Source organism: Podarcis bocagei, assembly GCF_964188305.1.
Source record: "Podarcis bocagei genome assembly, chromosome: 1".
NCBI classification, from domain to species: Eukaryota; Metazoa; Chordata; class Lepidosauria; order Squamata; family Lacertidae; genus Podarcis; species Podarcis bocagei.
The window spans coordinates 13,938,695-13,951,426 of NC_138125.1; positions in this window are offsets into that span (position 1 = coordinate 13,938,695).

Genomic DNA, 12,732 nt, shown 5'->3' on the forward strand with positions numbered 1-12,732 from the left:
TCCGGCAGCTTAAGCCCATTAGATCATTCTGCCTTCAAGCACTGATCACGTCAATACAAAGCCTGTGTTTTCGTAGAGAAGGGACTTTGCATGGCAAGGAGGGGTTGGCATAGGCAAAGCCGGCTGGCTGTGCCCTCCTGGCAAAGAAGAAGATGCTAATTCTGCTGCCCCTCTTTTCACCAGCTTGGTTAAATCAGCTTCCGCGGATCAGCTTGGCAGTCTTCAGTTCAGCGGAACTAACATGCTAATGCAAATTCCAAAGAGCTTAGCATAAGGGATTAAAAAATAATACAGATTTCCATGCAGGAGTTGTTTTCATGAATACATTCTTAATTGTTTGTAGCAAAACAAATCTATGCTTTGGTAAATACATGCTGAGTCTCCAACTTGGAATTATTTTAATTAAGTCTTTCTGACGATGTATCTCGATAAAGCAGATGTTCGCAAATATCCAGGTATATAAATAGTGTCCATGTTAGCCTCCGACAATGCCAGCCATTGGAGAGCTCAACTTTGCATTAAATGGAGGGGATTGTCTGGAGCAGGTAAGGCAAGAGAGATTTTGCTAAGCTGCTGCCTTTGACTCCCCCCCCCCCCCTGTAGCCAATGCAAGACCCTCCAGAAGCTGTTGGAGTACCATTCCCATTAGTTATCAATCAAGAATATTGTCCCAAGGAGAATTACTTATGCTACCCTCCCCAGCAACCATTTCCTTCCACTCCAGCTCAGCAATAATTTCTGTGGCACTTCCTACCCAGAAGCACCAACATATTCTGTCTTTTTTGAATTTGATGCCTGTGAAGAAGTACAATGACATGCCAGTTCCTAATAAGTTAGTGCAGGGGTGGGGAACCTTTGACCCTCCATATGTTGCTGGATCCCAACTCTCATCAGCCTCAGCCAGCATGGCCAATGGTGAGAGATGAGGGTTGCAACTCAGCAACATTGGAGATGAGGAACCTGTGGCCCTCCAGTTTTTCTTGGACTCCAAGTCCCATAAGCTCCAACCAGCAAGGCCAATGGTCAGATTGAAGCAGGGTGAGGAGTTCATGCAGGAGTCCAAGCGCATCTGGTGAGGAGTTAAGGTGCCATCACTTACCTTTAGAGACAGAAGCCAAGTATTCCCCACCATTGTAGATAACAGAAACCCTCGTGTTGTTCACCATCTGTTTACATGTGTTCACCAGCTGATTACTGTTGGATAGGGCTGTGCACCAGATTTGGCCAAGTTCATAGCCAAATCAGGCCAATTTGGGAGGTGGGGCAGATCTGGGCATGGCCCAAATTGGGTCAAGATTGCCTGGGTTGGATAAGGCTGCCTGGCTGAGTGATCCGGGGCTGCCAGGGGGCAGGACATTGAGATGGAAGGCTGCAGGAGTCTGGAGAAGCAGACCTCACAGGATTCAATCCTCCACTCCCAAGCTGCTGAGCGAAGGATTCAGCCCTATGGACTGTAGAGTGGTTCTTTGAAAGCGTCTCTCCCAGATCCAGGCTGGGTCAGGTGTTCCCCAGACCAGGTTACCCTCTGCAGGGATGGATAGAGAGACTGAAAGGCAAGTAGTTCAACAGCCACAGTGAGAAGTTTCGGCTCATCCAAACACCCCTTTTCCCACAATTTGTATTTGGAGTTTGTATTTGAGTGCTTGAAATGTGTTGCATAAATGTGAAGAATTATAGAGTTTCTTTTTATAGCACTAACACTAATCTGGATTTATTTTATGCCGTTCTGAAATCTTCTTGCCACTCAGTTATGGCTTCCTTATCTTTCAAGTGCCTTTGTCCTTCCCTTCCCTTCCCTTTCCCTACCCCCTTGTCTCTCTGCCTATGAAAACTAAAGGCAGTGATCCATCATAAACCATTTGACATTAGAAAGATCCACAATCTTTCTACTTCTTGCTTGCATAGAAATGAGCTGGGCAGTGCCTGAACATTTCTGCAGCAATTCACTGTTGAATGTCGGGAAGGGCAGAAAGGCAATTGCAATGAAATGCCCTTTGCGGTATCCAGCTCTTGTTATTTCCTTACCTCCGAAACAGCTTAGCCAGAGGACCTTAAATAAAGTTTACACCCAACACTTAATTTAGTTTAGAATCCCAAGTCAAAACGACTTGCCATAAAGATATTACACATCTTAACGATTTTACAAGACATGAACTCCGAAATGAAAAGGGTGGCTTAATAATTTGAGAAGAGAAATATAAACAGTGTCAGATTTAACCACTGAGCAATTTAATATAACTTCTGCACAATTTTACAAATCATTATTTATCCAGTTAATGTGCATAAAAATTTAATAAATTACCTCCTGCAATATTGCTTTTGGTGTAGTTAGCAGTGTAGGCAATTATGTCACTAATGTACAAAAAGGAAAAAAAAAGTTCCCCTGGGAAACTTGCTGGCTTGCCAAATAAAAGCAGCATGGAAAAAGAGGACATGTGTAGGTTTTAGAAATGCTGCACCAAGGGCATATATGTAGCACAAAAGGTCATGCCGAAGTCCGTTTGTTAAGAAACGTCCTCTATTTTTAATGCAACTTGTTCATCCAAGCTTGGGGAAGGGGGTGGTGAAGGGGATTTAGTGCCAAACAGTTCCTGTGGCCATGATATTACATTATGGAAATTAGCTGACAACACGCACACTTGTATGTGATGCAATTGTTGATTTGAATTGTTTATGTTTGATTGAATGCTGCTGCACATCACCTTCAGCATCTTCAGGAGGAATGGCAATATACGTAAATAATAACATAAAAAAGAACATAGCTATGACTGCCAGGGCCAAAAATTGTCCTCTGCTGCCCGGAGGCATGCAAGGCAGCTTATGGCCAATGAAAGGTACTCCCTGTTATGTACTGAAGTTCTCACCCTGGGCCAGCAGGGGAATACTGTAGATAGTTATGCAAATGAAGGATCGAAAGTGACGTTCAGTGATTGGATAGTTTGTATGCAAATGAAGGATCGAAAGTGACGTTCAGTGATTGGATAGTTTTAGAAAATGGCAACAGTTAAATTGTTCTGGAGCTCTATATAAGCAGGCTGACTGAGCTCCTCAGTTCAGTTCTGTTCAGCTTACAAATAAAGAGCTGCTTTGGAAGAATCGCTGTGTCGTCTGATATGTTCGCCCACAACTTAACACTCCCAGTCGAAAAGGTCACCTGGCAGATTAATCCAGGAGTTTCCCTAAGCTACTCCTTCAGAGGAAGGGCAACCCCACCCAGGACAAACAATTGTCCTATCTTACAGACGTAGGAACTGCCTATGAATAGAACCTTCATTTTTCCAGGATTCAAACTCAGTTAATTGGCCCTCATCAAGTCCAGCAAAACATTCAGGCACAGGTGCAGGGCTTGCGGTCCCCTTAAAAAAAGAGGAAAGAGGGTTGTTTTGTAGAGACTCTCCTTAGAATCATAGAATTGGAAGGGCCTAAAGCATCCACAACAGGTGGCCATCTAACCTCTGCTTAAAAGCCTCCAAGGAAGGAGAATCCGCCACTTTTTATGGTAGTCTGTTCCACCGCTCTTACTGTCAGAAAGTTCTTCCTGGTGTTTAGCCGGAATCTCCTTTCTTGTACCTTGAAGCCACTGGTTTGGGCCCTACCCTCTGGAGCAGGAGAAAAGCAGCTTGCTCCCTCTTCCACATGACAGCCCTTCAGATATTTGAAGATGGCTTTCATATCTCTTCTCAGTCTCCTCTTTACCAGGCTAAACATACCCGACTCCCTCAACTGTTCCTGATAAGAAGTGTTCCTTCATCACCATCAGTTGATTTGAAAGAAGACCACCTAGAGCCCATTGAGTCCGGCATCTTGTTTTTCCAGTGGTCACACAGATGCCTCTGGAGACCCCAAGTTCAATAGTGCTCTCCCCAGTTGTGATTCCCAACAACTGATATTTGGAGACACTCTGCTAAGTAGAACATCCACCACCACAGGCCAGGGGTTGCTTCGCCTCTGTGGCAGGAGGAGTAGAAGGTGCCATGTTCCTGGCATCACGTCTGGCATCTGGGCATCATGTACGACATCATGACATCACTTGTGACACTCAGACGAACATTGTGGAGGCTCTGCACCCTGTTAACAAATAAAGTCATACCTTGGTTCTTGAACGGAATCTGTTCCGGAAGTCTGTTTGACTTCCAAAAACGTTCGAAAACCAAGGTGCAGCTTCCGATTGGCTGCAGGAGTTTCCTGCATTCAATCAGAAGCCACGTTGGATGTTTGGTTCCAAAGAACATTCGCAAACTAGAACACTCACTTCCGAGTTTGCAGCATTCGGGAGCCAAAATATTCGAGTTGCAAGGCTTTCAAAAACCAAGGTATGACTGTATTGGGCAGGGGCTCAAAGAGGTTCAGCCCCTGGGAGTTGGCGCCCCTGCCTTCCAACTTTAAGCTGGAGGCGGGGAAAATGACCACATACAGATTTACAGGACTTGGTTGTTTACAGGACTTGGTTGTTAAGTTACTCCAAATGAATCAACTGCAGAAGCAGAATTCATAAATATATAATATAATAGTATCCACTTTGGTTCAAAAATGGTAGCAGTGTTTAAAGGTAGGTCTTTGAGAGCAACATTGCTCATTTTTGTGGTGTTACACAGTCCCCCAAACTACTAAGGTGATCAGTGTGCTTGGAATAGGCCCAGTAAGACCATCCCAGGGAGATAGGCTAAAATTTCAGAGTGAGAATCTCAACACAAAGGATTTAGCATCCAGTGTTTTATTAAGTAGATTTATGCAAGGGGGGGGGGAAGTCACTGTCTTGCTTATGAGCAATGAAAATTACTAGTTGTCCATCACTTTGAGTGCCACTTTGGAATAAAATGGACCCTTCAAATGCTCACATTAAATAAATAAGCCTTTGAACTAAACATGCAAGCTTAACACAAACAAACAATGCAAACACTTTGGAACATGGGAAAGGGCCTTCTATTAAGTCAGGCTGTTGCTCTACCATGCAGGTGGGGAGGAGAGAGAGAGATTTATCTGACTTTTGGGGGAAGGTGTCACCACCCCTATCCTTGTGGGAGATTTTCAATTAAAGCATAACTAGCAAACACAATATTAGTTAATATATGAAATGACTCAAGACCTGACAAAGCTGTATTTGCTGAAAGGCTCAGACCACAGAAATGTAATTGGTAGAGTAGATTCAGTTATGTCATATGTTATGTAAGAGTTTATCTCCTTCCTCTCTACCCTCTCTTTTAGGGGTCAACAAACCTTTTCAGCAGGGGGCCGGTCCACTGTCCCTCAGACCTTGTGGGGCGCCGGACTATATTTTGAAAAGGGAAAAAAATGAATGAATTCCTATGCCCCACAAATAACCCAGAGACACATTTTAAATAAAAGGACACATTCTACTCATGTAAAAACATGCTGATTCCTGGAGCATCCGTGGGCCAGATTTAGAAGGCGATTGGGCCGGATCTGGCCCCCAGGCCTTAGTTTACCTACCCATGCAAATCTCTTTTCAAACCATGTAGCTGATCACACATGTGAGACTGGTGCTCCAAGCCCAGATTTCATATTTCAGGATACTTCTTTGTATTCTGTACTCAAGGATAATCTACCTGTGTTGTTTTTGCTGCAGTGTTGAACAATGCATGAATAAGACCTCTGTTTATGTAGGTAGCAACTAAAAGAGGATATTTAAAGGTCTAATAGCCTGTATTTCCTGTGCTTCACAAATGCTGCATAGATTTGTATTTTTAAACTCTAATGGGGGCTCTTTTGCTTAGAGATTGAGTCAAGCTCTGCGCTTCCTAAATTCCAGCAGGCAGTCATTTCTTTTGTAGTTTCCCACACACATGGGACTTCAGGATTAAATATACTTCCCCAGTGCATTCTCAACAAATCTTATTTAACCATACAAGGCGGTCAAGTATTTTTGGGAGGTTCTTTCCTTGCTTTTAAAACAAACAAAAAAGCACTACACTCAAAGTGACCCAAGGCCCTCTCCACAGCTCCCCACCAGCCACTTCCCAGAATGCAGTACAGTGGTACCTCGGGTTACATACACTTCAGGTTACATACGCTTCAGGTCACAGACTCCGCTAACCCAGAAATAGTGCTTCAGGTTAAGAACTTTGCTTCAGGATGAGAACAGAAATCGTGCGGCGGAAGTGTGGCGGCAGCAGGAGGCCCCATTAGCTAAAGTGGTGCTTCAGGTTAAGAACAGTTTCAGGTTAAGTACGGACCTCCGGAACGAATTAAGTACTTAACCTGAGGTACCACTGTAACTCATTCCTCCGAATCAGCAGAATTTCTACCCCTTTCCCCTTCCCACTAAGAAACCAGAAGAAAATTGTGTCCTATTTTCATAGGAGGGAAATATTTTCAGGAATTTTGGCAGAAGATGCCCACACCACAACATAATCAATAACTGCACTGATGCCCCCAACTCACAGGTCCCAAGTAGACATATGCATTTGGCGAATAATTAGAATTTTCTCTTTTGGACCTCAGAACTCGCAGCTGTTTTGCCCTGAATCAGCAGAGTTAGATTCAAGGGGAAGAATATGGAGTTCCAGAAACAATGAGGCTGCTTTGAAAACGAGCATCTCTAACGATTGCGTTGGTTTTCCCCCCTCCTCTAAGCAGCTCGGTCTGTGCAATCAAAGTCCCATTTTACTGGTCTCTGTCCACCAGCTTGAGTCTATTTCAATGAGTTTGGCGGCGGGGGAGTTTTTTGTGATGAATTGCCTCTGAAATGACAGCATGGGGCCAATCACTCAATCTTGTCTGTGTGATAAGTAACTACTGAGGAATTCCGAAAGGTGGGGGCAGAGAAGAAGCCTCTTGGATTCTGATGCTAATGAAACAATCAGACTTGTTTTGTACTCGGGTTCGTGCATCTTCTGATCATGCTAACAAAATGCCTGTCATTATGATGGGCAGGCTGCGCTTGTGTGTGGAGTGAGGGCTTGCATCTTGCAAAAACCTCAAGATAAAGTACACCTCTACATATAGAGAATCACATTGAACCTTGCTAACAGATGACGTTGCCTTATCACACCATTGGTCCCTTTAGACAGCATTGGCTAGTCTTGAATGGTGAATCTTGGGCAGATTTTCCCCACCCAGAACCTACTGCCTTATCATTGTACGCAAGGCCTTCTGCATTAAAAACATGTGTTCTGTCCTTTCCATAAACCGAGCTGCCGTTTTCCTGTCCGTGAGGACTGACCTAGTCAGAGTCAAAGATGGAAGGCAGATTTTACCATCACCACCACACTGAATGTGGCACATGTCTTTTCTGATAGATTATTATTATAGTGGTACCTCGGATTACATACGCTTCAGGTTACAGACTCCGCTAACCCAGAAATAGTGCTTCAGGTTAAGAACTTTCCATCAGCATGAGAACAGAAATCGTGCTCCGGCGGCGTGGCAGCAGCAGGAGGCCCCATTATTAGCTAAAGTGGTGCTTCAGGTTAAGAACAGTTTCAGGTTAAGTACAAACCTCTGGAACAAATTAAGTACTTAACCCGAGGTACCACTGTATTATTAAAACGTGTATCGCAATTTTATATTCCATAGTTAAGCACAACATAGAGAAAGTGTGGCAAGAACATCTTTATGTGGCCTTCCTAGATATCAAGGCTGCTTTTGACACTGTTGACAGGGGGCTGTTATGGACCAAATTGGAGATAATGGGCCTGGAACCTGAATTACTATACTTGATCAAAAAGCTTTATACAAAGAACACCTGTCATATAAGAACAACACCAGGGAATGTAATGACAGATCCTGTCATTATAAACCGAGGAGTAAAGCAGGACCGTGTACTCACTCCCTGCTGACCTTGCTTCTTCACTAAAACAGGTGGATGCCCATAGCCCAAAACTCAACACATCAAGAATTCCCATCCTCCTACATGCAGATGACATGATTTTGCTTTCACGGACAAGAATTGGCCTAAAACGATTGTTAAATTCCTGTATTGACTATCTGTCCAGAATGAAATTGTGCATGACCTTTGATAAAAGCAAAATAATGGTTTTTGGGAATTCACGCAAGAGCTATAGCTGGGTATTTGGTAGAAAACCCATCCAGCAGGTATTTGAATTTAACTATCTGGGAATTACATTCCATCATAGGCTTCTATGGTCCTCGCACCGTGCAATGGCGGTGAATGCCAGTAAGATGTCTATGCAGGCCATAATGTGATTTTTCATAACAAGAGGTAATTTGCGTATCCCCTCTGCCCTCAAGGTCTTCAACGCCAAAATAATAGCTCAATTGCTCTATGGAATTCCAGGTGGCTGCCAGGGTTTACCCACCTGGTAGAACGAGTGCAGGCAGCTTTCCTTTTTAAGAATTTTGCTGTCCCACGTTGTGTACCCTCTGCAGCCTTGTGTCTAGAGGGAGGTCAACACAAGGTAGAAACCGTTGCCTGGGCAAGATTTCTTCTATGTTGGTCAAACATCTACCTCACATTAGACAAAGATCCTCTCCTTAGTGAAGTCTTGGCAGACCCCTTTCTTTCCCCAGGGCTAAAACAGTTTAATATAAAGGTTTAGCAACTTGGATGTCAATGGAACTTTTGTGATCAATGCCCCCACCATCTGTCAAAGTTATTATAAAAACTAGGTTGTGGGACATTGAACGCCAAGAACTAATAGCAGCAGCAGAGAAAACATGTTCCCCTCTTTACTTTCAACTTTCCTGGGCACATGAAACTAATTATAATTACCTTGAATTTCTGCTTATCCTCCAAGAAAGAAGGGCATTTTCGTTGGCCAGGTTTAATTCAAACCCATCAAACCTACTTTGGGGAAGGTTCTCAGGAATGGTGGAAGGAGAAAGAATTTGCCCATGTGAAGACCACCTGCTGGAAACTCTTACTCATATGGTCCTTAAATGTAAACTATATGCAGATCTCTGCCAGCAGTTTCTAGATCAACTCTTCATCCCCAAATGGAACCAGAGCCAGAGGGCATACATTTTCTTTTACTAGGGAATGATCCGGAGCTCACCAAGTTAGTGGATAAATATCTTTATTTGGTTTTTTGTCGCAGAAACACATTGCAGACGTCTGATCTCCCTGGAGACCTAGAGATGTAACATTAGACTTTTTTGCCTCTCTTCATTTGACAAATGTTCTGTGACATTGGGGAGGTGGTAATTCTGTATTGATTTACTATGGATGTTTGTATGTGGTGCCAATAAAAGGTTTGATGTTGATGATGATGATGATGATGATGATGACTTGCCCAAAAATGTGAAGAAGAAGTCCCAGCAAAGGAAGAATGGATACAAAAACTTATGGAACATGCAGAAATGGCGAAACTTACCAGAAAAATAAGAAATCGAGATAGCAAACTTTTTTTATAAAAGAATGGAAATAGTTTATTGAATATTTACAGATAAATTGCAAACAGATAAAAACATTGGCAGATTTATTGTAATAACCTGCAGTTCCATAAGAGTATATATTTAAAGAAGATGAATAAATGAACAAATTAAGTTAATTTGGATATGCAGAAAATATTAAAAAATATATTTAAGGAACCGCAGAAAGTGGGGAAAAGGAGGTCAAGTTTTGAACTGTCAAAATGATCGTAAAATCAGTGAAATGTATAAATATGAAAAGCAGCCCTGTCTTTAGCATATGTGCCACCAGGGTGCAAAGATCCACCCAGCGCCCCCAAATTTAGTTTAGCCCCCAAATTAACTTTTATTATGCTTATGTCAGACACCACACTTACGCCTTATCTCTTGTTGTGAAGGACAAGTGCCGTTGTTGAGTCTGACAAGCGCCGTCCTTGTGAATGACAAGCCTTTGGTAAATGAGTGCACAAAGTCAAAAGTCCTTTAGTGAAACAGTAGGTATACACTTCAGTAATACCTGGGTATATATGTATTTTGTTTTTCTAGCTTGATCAACATTATAAGAGGTAGATAGTTAAGAGCTTAGGCGGCTTCAGCAGCGGGCATCTGATGCCCCCCAGAATTCGGCGCCTGGGTGCCCTGCACCCCTTGCACCCCCAGGTAAAGACGGCCCTGCAGAAAAGTATAAATAAATGATGATGATGATGATGATGAAGAAGAAGAAGAAGAAGAAGCAGCAGCAGCAGCAGCACAGTGTGGAGAAAGTGAATAAATTGTTGTTTTTTACTCCCTCCCTCATAAATATAGAACTTGTGGACATCCAATGAAGTTGTCAGGGACTAGTTGGATGCAGAAAAATGTGGGGAGGTACCAGCCGGGAAACCTCCAAGGGAGATCTCAGAGGATGAAGGCTCAGAGCCAGGAGATTGGTGGTGGAACACTGAGAAGAGGTCAGAGGTAGAAGACTGGGAGGAGGTGCTGGATGCTGAAGGGGCGGCAGGGTTTAGTGAGCAGGAGGAACCTATGACAGGGACCAGTTCAAACTCCAAGGCTGAAGCAGAGGAGGAGGGCAGTCAAGAGGCTGCTAAAGAATCCTGGGAGTTCTCCTCCTGTCGTGACAAGCTCCCTCCCCACCACCACCGTTGGTCTCCAAGAATGCTGAGAAAAATGAGGACAGCAGGACAGAAGACAGAGATGGGCAGACACAGATTGAGACTGCTTGGGAACTATCTGGGAGCCTTAGAAAGGATGGAAGGCAGGGACCTTCAACCCTGGCAACTGCACCATAGGGGCAAGACATGCTGGGAAGTGTTGCTGAGTTGTATGCCATTTCCTTGAATAAAGAGATAACGTCACTGGCAGCCGACTCTGCTTGCAGTTTTACCAGAGGCATCTGATGGGCCACTATGAGAACAGGTTGCTGGCGTCTCCAGTTAGGGCTGGTAGCTCCCTGCCTGGAAGCTTGGAGAACCACTGCCAGTCAGTGTGGGCAATATTGGAGCTAGATGGATCAATGCAGCTTCCTATGTCCCCATACTTCCTGAAAGATACCAACCGCCCAGGAGAATGGGGTAAAATGGTGATGCTGAGTACAAACAATGAGTAAAGCTCAAGGTGTCTGTGAGGCTACTTTTTGTCCTACGGATAATTCTGTTCCGACAATTTAAAACATTATCTTCCAAATAGATTTTCACTCATCTGTTCCCCTAGCTGTGTAGCCAGCTCCAGCGCACCATTAATTAATCAGATAATTAGATTAATTGCTGTGGTATTTCTTTTCCCAATCAGAGGAAATTTTGAACCAAAAAAGGTGACATTTTGATATATATCAAAATTATATTATTATTATTAAAGGTTGACATTTAGGAATCTGGCAATGTTATTTTGAAAGCTGGGAGCCAGCATTTTTCCATGCAAAAAGTTGGCTGGGTCCAAATAGTAGTTCAAAACATTAAAAGAAGTAGGAAGGGATATCAGCATACCTTCCATGGGGGCTGCTGATGCAGTTTCCTCTGTGGATGCAGACCCCCGCCTGCGTCATGATGCTCAACTAGCCCCCCCCCCATTAGCTGGATATGACTTTTCATGCAAATCATAGAATCATAGAGTTGGAAGAGACCACAAATGAAGTGGCCTATCTGCATTTGGGGCCACCAGTTGTTGTTACTAGAACCATGCATAGGCTTTGCAATCCAATCTGTGGCCCCAGTTTGCAAATCAGACCTGATCTGATCTGCACCTGTTCTGCCCTGCCCCAGATCACAATCTAGAAATGGCAGATCTCTAGAAATCTCATTGACTTGCACTGCAAAGCCAAAACAGCCATAACTTTCTTGTTTTTTTTTAATACAGTGGTACCTCGGGTTACATACGCTTCAGGTTACATTCGCTTCAGGTTGCAGGCTCCGCTAACCCAGAAATAGTACCTCAGGTTAAGAACTTTGCTTCAGGATGAGAACAGAAATCGTGCTCCGGCAGCAGGATGCCCCATTAGCTAAAGTGGTGCTTCAGGTTAAGAACAGTTTCAGGTTAAGTACGGACCTCCGGAACGAATTAAGTACTTAACCCAAGGTACCACTGTATAGGGGCATGATAGCTCTGCAGAGGAGATGAACTCTGCTGTATTTCAGCTGGGTAGTTCCAGGCAGGGCCAGATTTAGGTTTGATGAGGCCCTAAGCTACTGAAGGTAATGGGGCCCTTTATATGTCCAGCTGTCCTTTGTCAACAACAAATTGTCACTGTTTTTTTGTGTTGAATATATGCTATATGGTAATTTATGGACCTAATAGGTATCTAGAGCCTTTTGCACATAACAAAATATGTATTTTATCAAAGTAATTGTTGAAGTTATCTTATAATTTGGAAATGTACATCCAGCTTTTCCCCCCTTTAAATTTTTTTTGGGCCCCCTAAGAGAGTGGGGCCCTCAGCTATAGCTTGCTTAGCTTATACAGTGGTACCTCGCAAGACGAATGCCTCGCAAGTTGAAAAGCGCGCAAGACATTAGGAACATTAGGAAGAACTTCCTGACAGTAAGAGCTGTTCGACAGTGGAATTTGCTGCCAAGGAGTGTGGTGGAGTCTCCTTCTTTGGAGGTCTTTAAGCAGAGGCTTGACAACCATATGTCAGGAGTGCTCTGATGGTGTTTCCTGCTTGGCAGGGGGTTGGACTCGATGGCCCTTGTGGTCTCTTCCAACTCTATGATTCTATGATTCTAAGACCAAAGAGTTTTCCGTTTTTTGAGTTGTTCCGCAAGACGAATTTCCCTATGGGCTTGCTTCGCAAGACGAAACGTCTTGCGAGTTCTTGCGAGTTTGTTTCCTTTTTCTTAAAGCCGCTAAGCTGTTAATAGCCTCTAAGCCGCTAAGCCGCTAATAGCTGTGCTTTGCAAGACGAAAAAA